The following is a 9768-nucleotide window of genomic DNA, read 5'->3' on the forward strand; positions in this document are numbered from 1 at the left end:
GACCAAAAAGGCCTGATTTGTGGCGGACAGGGGACTGGTTTTGCCACCATGACAATGCATCAGCTCATGCACTCATCTAAGCGCACCAGTTTTTGGCAAAAAAAACAGCATGCCTCTCTTGTCCCACGCACCAATCTGGGTTCATTCTGTGACTGAAGAGGGACACAAAAGGACGGATATTTGAAGGTGTAGAAGAGGTGAAGAAAAAAATGAGTAAAGGTACTGTCCAAACATGAGTTTGAAAATGTTTCCAAGAATGGAATCAAATAGCAGATTTGACAAATGTATTAAGTGTAATGGAGAGTACTTTTAAGGCGATAAGGTTGTTTTGTTAAAAAAAATAAATGCATAGCTTTGAAAGAAGACGTCTGGGTTATTTTGGGATATATATATATATATATATTTTTGGGGGGGGTATATATATATATATATATATATATATATATATATATATATACAAATACATACACACACACACATCTAACTAGTTGTTGACCAGTGTATGCTGGTATGCTGAATGAAAATGTAGTGGTTGGCTGGTGTGGCTGAGTCCGTTCTGAGTAGCAACCTATGAACACAAAAAGAAACCCTGCCCAGTCCTGTGTCATCTTCACAATCCTTCTGTTTGAACCCACTGTTGCAGCCACTGTGTCAATTCATTTCAGGAGGGTCTTCCTCTCCTCCACTCACTCTCTACTTGACCAAGCATTATGTTCTTTTCTAAGGACTGATCCTTCTCACATATCCAAAGTGTGTGTACACGAGATAACGAGGGGAGCGTCTGATCAGAGCACACAGGAGCAAACAAAGAGGGAAGGAGAGAGAGAGCGGAACACACCCTGGTCCACTAAGTCCCAAGGATGATATTCCTCCTCAGAGCAACCAGTGCACAGGGAGAACCATAGGGCTGGCCCCACCACAAGACAAGATGTCCTTCACTGTGGGGTTATGCAGGACAACACTGGATGCACAGTGTGGGACTGTGCCCAATCTGACTCCATCACACCAGGGGCAAGCGCTAAGGACATGCACAGAGCAGCAAGGGGAGTAAAGCAATGAAGTCCCTGGGGAATACCAATAATAGACTTTGGTTCCAGGGCATGACACCCCATTAGACTTGACCAGAAAACATTCCTAAAGGTGAGCAAACAGAACTGGAATGATTTATAGGCTTTTCTTTTTGTTGCTGTTGTTTAGTTTTCTGTTTTCTTTTGCTCTGTCTTGTTTTTGGGTTTATTATTGTCTCTGCATGTCTGTCTAGATAAGATGGGGGGGCGGAATAAACAATCCAGAGGAGAAAACAACAGGACCAACGGTTCCTGGGGGGACACGGGTGAGGGAGGTGGGGGAAAGGAAGTGGGTGTAAAAAATCCCAGGGACAAGGAAACAACAAGTGATCCAAAATTGGTGTTGAGGAGGGTGTAGGAGGTCTGGTTGGGCTTGATCAAGGGCAATGTACTGAGAGGAATTACTGAAACTAGAATGAAGGCTGAACATGATAAAGGGATAAAAGGAAAGTAAAAAGAAATAGAGGAAAGAACTAGGAGGCCTAGTGCATTTATAGAGGTCTAAATACAGGCATGTACATATGTAAATATATTTATATGTAATGATGGAGAACTAGATCTATCTGTGTATATTTATATGTTAAGCATTAAAGTAGCAGATGGACATTGGACCTCTACTCAAGTCCTCCCTCAATATAAGAACACTGTATTCTAATAACCTGGCATTCCGTGATGCTCACCTTCCCGACATGATCATTGTAGACAAAATGGGTGCATAAACAAATGTGAAGAAAGCTTATAGTGCCCAGCCATCAAAAGATATTGCATCTGGGGCTTTAAAGGCTTGAAGATAAGCAAACGGCCATCTAGCTGAGATGCAACAAACTCCACATGGAAGAAGCACACCAGCTTTTGTGATCATGAGGTGTCGATGGGATCCGGTATCAGGCATCCAAGACCCAGAACAAAAAATCGTATTCATGTGAATGATAGGTCTGTAGAGTGGAGACCCAAAGCCCATCTGAGGACAATTGGACATCCCCTTATAGAAGGGACATAAGGAAGATCTGAGCCAGTAAGGTGCAGTATAGCACCGATGAAACATACAACTTTCCTCTAGTTCTTTTAATTCTTCCTCCCCCCACTGAACTATCATCACCCAAATTCTACCTTACAAATCCAGCTAGACCGCATCATGTACATGGGTACAGATAAGACCTGGAAACACAGGGAATCCTGGGCAGATAAACCCTCAGGACCAATAATGAGAGTAGCGATACCAGGAAGGGAAGAGGAAGGTGGGGGGAGAACGGGGGAACTGATCACAATGATCTACATATAACCCCCTCCCTGTGGAATGGAAAACAGAAAAGTGGGTGAAAGGAGACATCGGTCAGTGTAAGACATGAACAAATTTTATTATTTAATAAAATAATTCATAATTTATCAAGGGTTCTTGAGGCAGAGAGGATGGGGGAGGGAGGGAAAAACTGAGGCACTGATACCAAGGGCTCAAGTAGAGAGAAAATGTTTTGAGAATGATGAGGACAACAAATGTACAAATGTGCTTGACACAATGGACTTATGTATGGATTGTGATAAGAGCTGTATGAGTCCCAAATAAAATGATTTTTTAAAAAAGGATGATTGCCATCATTCTATAGTCTCTTCTGAATCTGGCTTGAACTTCTGTCATCTCCCTGTTGATATAAAGCTGTAACTATTTTTTAATTATCTTCAGCAAACTTTTACTTGTATGTGATATTAATAATATTGTCCGATAATTTCCTCATTCTGTTGGGCCACCTTTCTTTGGATTGGACACAAATATAACTCTATTCCAGTTGGTTGGTCACATAGACACTTTACAAATTTCTTGGCATAGATGAGTGAATGCTTCCAGTGCTTCATTAGCTTGTTGAAATATTGGTATTTTTTTCAATTCCTGGAGCCTTGATTTTCACCCATATCTTTAGTGCAATTTGGCACTTATTCTTTCAATATCATTGGTTCTTGATCATATGCTATCTCTTAAAATGGTTAAACATCGATCAATTCTTCTGGTACAGTGACTTTTTGAATTCCTGCCATTTACTTCTGGTGTGTTCAATATTTTCAGCATAGAATGCTTCCATGTTGCATCTTGATTCATCCTTGCACGGGGGCCATGCTAATCTTCTCTGTATCATTCCAATTTTAGTATATGTGCCGCTGAAGCAAGCCCCTTCAATATTGCATTTCAAGGATTGAATTTTTTTAAATCATTTTATTGGGGGCTTGTACAACTCCTATCACAATCCATACATACATACATTGTGTCAAGCACATTTGCACATTTGTTGCCATCATCATTCTCAAAACATTTGCTTTCTACTTGAGCCCTTGGTATCAGCTCTTCATTTTTCCCCTCCCTCCTTGCTCCCTTGATTAACCCTTGCCTCCTCATTAACCCTTGATAATTTATAAATTATTATTATTTTGGCATATCTTACACTGTCCGACATCTCCCTTCACCCACTTTTCTGTTGTCCATCCCCTAGGGAGGAGGTTATAGGTAGATCCTTATAATCGGTTCCCCCTTTCTACCCCACCTTCCCGCCACCCTCCCAGTATTGCCACTCTCACCACTGTTCCTGAAGGGATCACCTGTCCGGGATTCCCTGTGTTTTCAGTTCCATCTGTACCAATGTACATCGTCTGGTCTAGCTGGATTTGTAAGGTATAATTGGGATCATGATAGTGAGGGGTGGGGTGATGTAGAAGCAGCATTAAAAAACTCGAGGAAAGTTGTATGTTTCATCGTTGCTACACTGCACCCTGACTGGCTCATCTCCTACTTGTGATCCTTCTGTAAGGGGATGGCCAGTTGCCTACAGGTAGGCTTTGGAACCCCAATCTGCACTCCCTCTCATTCACAATGATATGATTTTTTGTTCTTTGATGCCTGATACCTGATCCCTTTGACACCTCGTGATTACACAGGTTGGTGTGCTTCTTCCATATGGGCTTTGTTGCTTCTGAGCTAGATGGCCGCTTGTTTACCTCAAGGCGTGAATTTTTCTTCAGTTCTTTCACCTTACAATTCTCTCAGCATGTTCCTTCCTTTGGTTTTCTAATTCCGGATCTTTGTACATTTCATTATAATACTCTTCCTTGTCTTCTTGAGCTACTGGCAAGGCTCACTTCCTGCAAGACATCCCTGAGGAGAAGCCGCATGGACCTACCCCGATGCAGCCCTGGTTGCAGGAGCAGCTGGGTGGAGACCCCTGCCAGCTCTGAGATGCTTGCACATTCACTGACTTGGCTTTCCTCCTGCAGTCGGCATCATTGTGTGTGTTTTGGGAGATGGAGGACTTTGTGGATTGGTGTTGGACATATGGGTTAATGTTGGACTTGTAGGCTTGGGCAGCACTGGGTTGAGCTGTTTTATTGATGTGCACTTACCCTTTATATAAAACTCTCTCTTATACATGAGTTTCTGTGGAGTTGTTTCTAAGTTTGTAACTGTTTAACAAAGTAGAAAGTCCAGTCCTTGTCCCATGAAGCTGCTGGTGGTTTTGAACTGCTGACCACACAGTTCTCAGTCCAACAGGTATCCCCACCCTGCCAGGGCTCCTCCCTTTCGATGTACTGCTACAATTATTTTCAGCAAAAAATGACTTGTATTTGATATTAATTATATTGTTCAATAATTTCTGCATCCTGTTGGGTCACTTTTCTCCGGAATAGGTACTAACATAGATTGGCCAGATAGCTATCTTTCAAGTTACTTACCATAGATAAATGAATGCTTCCAGTGCTTCGTCAGATGGTGGAAACATTCCAGTTGGAATGTCTGTCAATTCCTGGAACCTGGTGTTTTGCTAATGCCCTCAGTGCTGTTTGGACTTCTTTAGTACCACTGATTCTTAATGATCTGCAACCCGTGGAAATGGTGGAAATTGACCAATCCTTCTTGGTACAGACACTCAATGTATTCCTTCCATCTTCTTCTGCTGCTTCCTGTATTGCTCAATAATGGGCTGCCTACTTCTGAGGGATTCATCACTGAAAACCTTATGAGCAGCAGCAGGACACTGTCAGTATCGGGTAGGATGAGGAAAGCAGATGGTGGATTGAGCACGCACAGTCATACTTCCTTTGTACAAAGATTTCCTTTATCCAAGCCTTTGGTCTAAGAGGACACTATGTGTGTTCCCTTATTTTTAAGGACGATATTCTGTGAGTCCACAGATAGCTGGCAGAAACTCTTCAGACAAGGACTCACACTGACTCTATAGGACAGATTCGAGTTTACCCCAGTGGGATTCTGAGACCAAATATTTATGGGAGCAGAAAGCTTCAATTTTCTCCTGGATCTCAGGAGAAGGCAGCAAATATACATACACAAACAGAATAAATCCAAGTAAGATTGTCTCTCCCAACGTATAGGGAGCTGATGTGATCAACTTGCTACCAAACGTCTTGTTTTCCAATGATGTTACCGTATCAAGAAATTCGTTTCAGTCATTACTGTAAATAGTGGTGTCAGCCTTGGCGATAGACAGTCTATGTTGTGTGTCTCCTGCACATCATGATTACTCTGTTAATGAGCCCAGTGTGCCAAATACTGGGGAGATGGCCAAAGACTGAGGCTGCGTAACCAAATAAAAGGCATTCTGTCCATCTGGTTGCTTCTTTTGCAGTGGTTGCTCTGGTGAACATTGATTGTGACTCAAAGATCCACTCATTTCATGTTTACTCTCACAAATTTCTCCACTTTTCCTTTCCCAGCCCTCCCTGCCTTCAGCCATCCCGTCTAGCTCTTCCTAGTCACCTACACAATGAGTCACACCACCCATTACTTTCAAAGAGTCAGCAAGCGTCATGTGACTACTTATCCCCACTGGCTCAGTGGTTAAAGTGATAGACTACTCACTAAAACCTTGATAGTTGGAACCATCAGAAAGAAAGATGTAGCACGCTGCTTCCTTAAAGTTATACAGCCTTGGGAATCCTGTAGGGAAGGTCTACTTTATTGTGTAGGGATGTAATGAGTCAGGATCAATTCAATGGCAGTAGGACTAAGTTTGTTTTATCTATTTCTACATGGAAAATCATTCCAAGACCTTGTGTCTTAAAACAACAAATTCACATCTCCTAGTTTCTGTGTGTCAGGAGTGTGAGAGTACCTTCGTGAGAGTGCTGAGGGTCTCTCATAAATATGCAATTAAAACATCAATCATTTAGCAACTATATTTATGAATGCATTGCTTTTGTCTCTTCCTATGGCTTGCTAGGAGGAAATTAGACCTTTGACTCCCCTAAAGATCTCCAGTCTCAAAATCCATAGGGAGCAGTTCTCCTTGACTGAGCCTCAAAGTCTGCTTCCAATCACATGACTAGTGGAAGGAAGTCTCAGTTTCCCACCATGTCTTCATAACATTAACAATGACTTTGGAAAGAGTAAATGATACAAGTGAAGGATATAAGCGAGAGTAAGCAAGAAGTAACGGCAACACTTTACCAACAAGTTTCTAAGGTCAAATACACCATATCCTTTCTTTCATTAATACAACTCACACTCCAGGGAATGAGAACAAGGATCCACTTTTTGAAGGAAAGAACATTAAAAAGCGTGAAGGCCTGAAGATATAAGTGCTGTAGCAAAGTGTGGTGAAGAAACTAGATGGTGCCTGCCTAACAAAAAGAATGGTTTTTGGGGTCTTAAAGACTTGTCTTAAAACAAGCAGCGATCTAAGTGAGGATTCAAATAAGTCCACATGGAAGAAGTGTATCAACCTGTGTGATCCACGGAATGTCAATAATAAAAACAAAATCTGACGGAGGAAATGGTATCAGAGCTTAAATTGTGAATACTTGGTTTGCAGGCGGCTATGGATAACAGTGGAGAATCCATACAGAGATTAAGCCTCTGGTGAATCCCCTCTGATCGTAGTTGGGTGGTGTGAACAGCGTTATCAGACAGAGGGCATTGTAGAGATGGTTATGGTAGATATAGTTAAGTTAAAAATTAATCTTATTTGATCTCCCTTTTGACCCATTTAAAAGTTGTTTGAGTTTTAAAAAAAATAGTGAAAGGAAATATATGTGGATTAAACTTCTGGTAAATCCTCCCTAAACATTGACCAGGGATGTGAATAGATTTGCTACCATGTAGAGTGCATTGGAAAGTGAATTATAGCAGATGTAGTTAAAATTTAACACCTTATCATTTGATCTCCCTTTTGACCCATTTTAAAGTTGTTCTTTTAAAAATATTTTCTGTTTTCTCTTCCGCTGAGATTTTTAACTATTTTATGTTGTGATTGTTGTTAACTTTTTTGTTTTTGCATGATTCAACATATGAAATCTAGCCTGGGTGAATCTATAGAGATAAGAGCTGGATAAATGGTCTCTGGGGAGTATTGAAGGAGAGGTTAAGGAGAAATGAGGAGTACAAAAAGGGAGAAAACGTTCTAAAATTGATTGTGATGATGATTGTATAAGTCTTCTTGATATGGTTGAACTATTGGATTTATGTTGTGAATTATATCTCAGTAAACCTGTTTTTAAAAATGTAAAGACCATACTTTTAAAACCATTGGGGTATCTACCACTGTGTAAATCCTACCTTCATGCCCTACTAGTTTTCACACCTAATCCGATATTGTACCCATTCTACCATGTTCACAGGAACTTTGACAAAGAAGTAGAACAGGGTTCCCAACATAAGAAAACCATTTAATCTAAGTGATATTTTTGAAGGGAGCCCCTCAACTTTACCCCAGTATTGGTAAGTTGTTTCATGCTGGCTTCCAAATTCATTGACTGTATTGAAAACCTGGAATATCTTATATACCATACACTAAAAAATCCAATTTCATATTACCAAGTAGATGAAGCTATATATCATATAATGACCCCTCAATAGTCAGGAACTTTCAATGGCAAGTGATGCCCAATTCAGAGAGATGTGTATCAAAAGAAGGAATCACAAAACATTTAAGAAGCACACATGTTTCAAGAATTGAGACACAAGCTCACCAGCAGGACACTTTCTGTGGTCATCACTTTACTCTGCTTTCTTCACTCTGGGTTACACCTTCAGGCATACTACCCTTCACGATGGCTGTCGCTGCCCCAGGCCAGCGTAGCCCGATTGGTCAGCAGCCTTACTTGCTTATCACTGACCTAAGCTGAATCACATCTGCTATGGTCCATTATGTGAGCCAATTACCTGGACCGTGAAGTAGAACAACAAGAAGAGCCGCACAAGGAACAACTAATCATGCACAGACTATTGGCCACGCCTGTCAAGTAGAAGATACTTCTGACACCTGGCACTCTTATGCATAGGCTTGAGATTTAGAAATACTATGTAGCTAGTGACATTACTGCAGCATTCAAAACTCACGGGCATCAAACTGATCCTCAGAGCAACACAGTCGGGGCAGGAAGAGCTGCTCTCTAAGGTTTCCGAGGTTGGAGATCTTGGTGGGAGCAAATAGCCTCTTTTTCTCCTAACCAGACGCTGGTAAGAGACAAAAACCATACATTCAGAATGAGCTTTCCTATGTAATTTGTGGTGCTCGATGCAAAAAAAAAAAAAAAGAAAAGAAAATGTAGGCTCCTTGTTACCAAGAACGCAAGAATTTCAGGATGGTGACAGCCGAGCAACAAATCAAGAGTGATGCCTCTCTGAACATGGAACGTGAGCAATTGCACCGGTTGTGAGCCCGAGAAGCTGGCCCAGGATGTATTGCTGTTCTTCCCATGCACCAAAAGCTCCATCAAAGTCTGCTTACCAAGTGCCAGAGTGATGCTGCTCCATTCCGGTAGAGACGAGGTCTGGCACAACAGCTACGACTGGGGCTACTTCTAAACTAAGCTTCCCGTGAGGGATCCTTTGTCATTTGCTGCCATCCATCTGGTCTTTATAGAAACCATTTGTCTGAGTTTCTTAGTTCTATTGTCACATAAATACCCCCAGTGAGTGGTTTTAAAGAACTGAAATGTACTTTCTCACATTTTAAGAAGTTATAAATCCAAATGCGGGCCCTTGTTTTCGAGTGAGACTTGCTTTCTCTGTGTGCCCTGAGGGAAGGTACTTATCTCCGCTGCCCATACTCCTGCCTTCGCTCCAGTCCCCTCGCCACGCTCCATTGGTTGAGTCCTTGTCGTCTCCAGGGGCAGCTCTCCTCCCCCTTCTCTTGGCCTAATCTTCCCTTCTCCTATCTTAAACGTTAGGAAAATGCCCCTCGATGACATGACCTCATGAACATAAAAATCCCAAATGAGATGACCTTCACAGAGTAGAGATTAGGATTCCAACACATACATTTTGGGGGTGTGAATGGGGGTTGGGCTGGAGGGGGTACAATTTAATCCACACTGTTGTTTTCAGGTCTGAGTTGGTTTGGACTCACAGCGACCTATGGACAAGAGAACAAAGCACTGTGCAGTTCTGCTAGAAATCCCGCACCATCCTCACAATCATTACTGTGTTTGAACCCATTGTTGAAGCCAGTGTGTCAATCCATCTTGTCGTCCACCGCCTTCCACTTTTCCACTGCCCTTCTACTTTATCAAGTGTGTTAGACAGGGTTTTCTAGAGAAACAAAACCAGAATGCTAATAATTATACACACATACACACAGATAGATAGATAAAATAAGAAGTAAACAGTTAAATGAATTATAAAGCAGTACAAATGGCTCAGTGAATCTCACTCCCATGAGACAGTTGTGAGACACTGGCAGTCCTTCAAGTTTTGAGGGTC

At 41.7% G+C, this 9768-nt stretch overlaps 1 pseudogene; it reads right to left on the reverse strand.

The window, feature by feature from the left end:
* Window positions 1-3127: 3127 nt before the first annotated feature.
* Window positions 3128-3227, reverse strand: LOC142461936 (U6 spliceosomal RNA; annotated as a pseudogene).
* Between the last annotated feature and the right edge of the window lie 6541 nt (window positions 3228-9768).

This window comes from Tenrec ecaudatus, chromosome 11 (assembly GCF_050624435.1).
Source record: "Tenrec ecaudatus isolate mTenEca1 chromosome 11, mTenEca1.hap1, whole genome shotgun sequence".
Classification (NCBI taxonomy): Eukaryota; Metazoa; Chordata; class Mammalia; order Afrosoricida; family Tenrecidae; genus Tenrec; species Tenrec ecaudatus.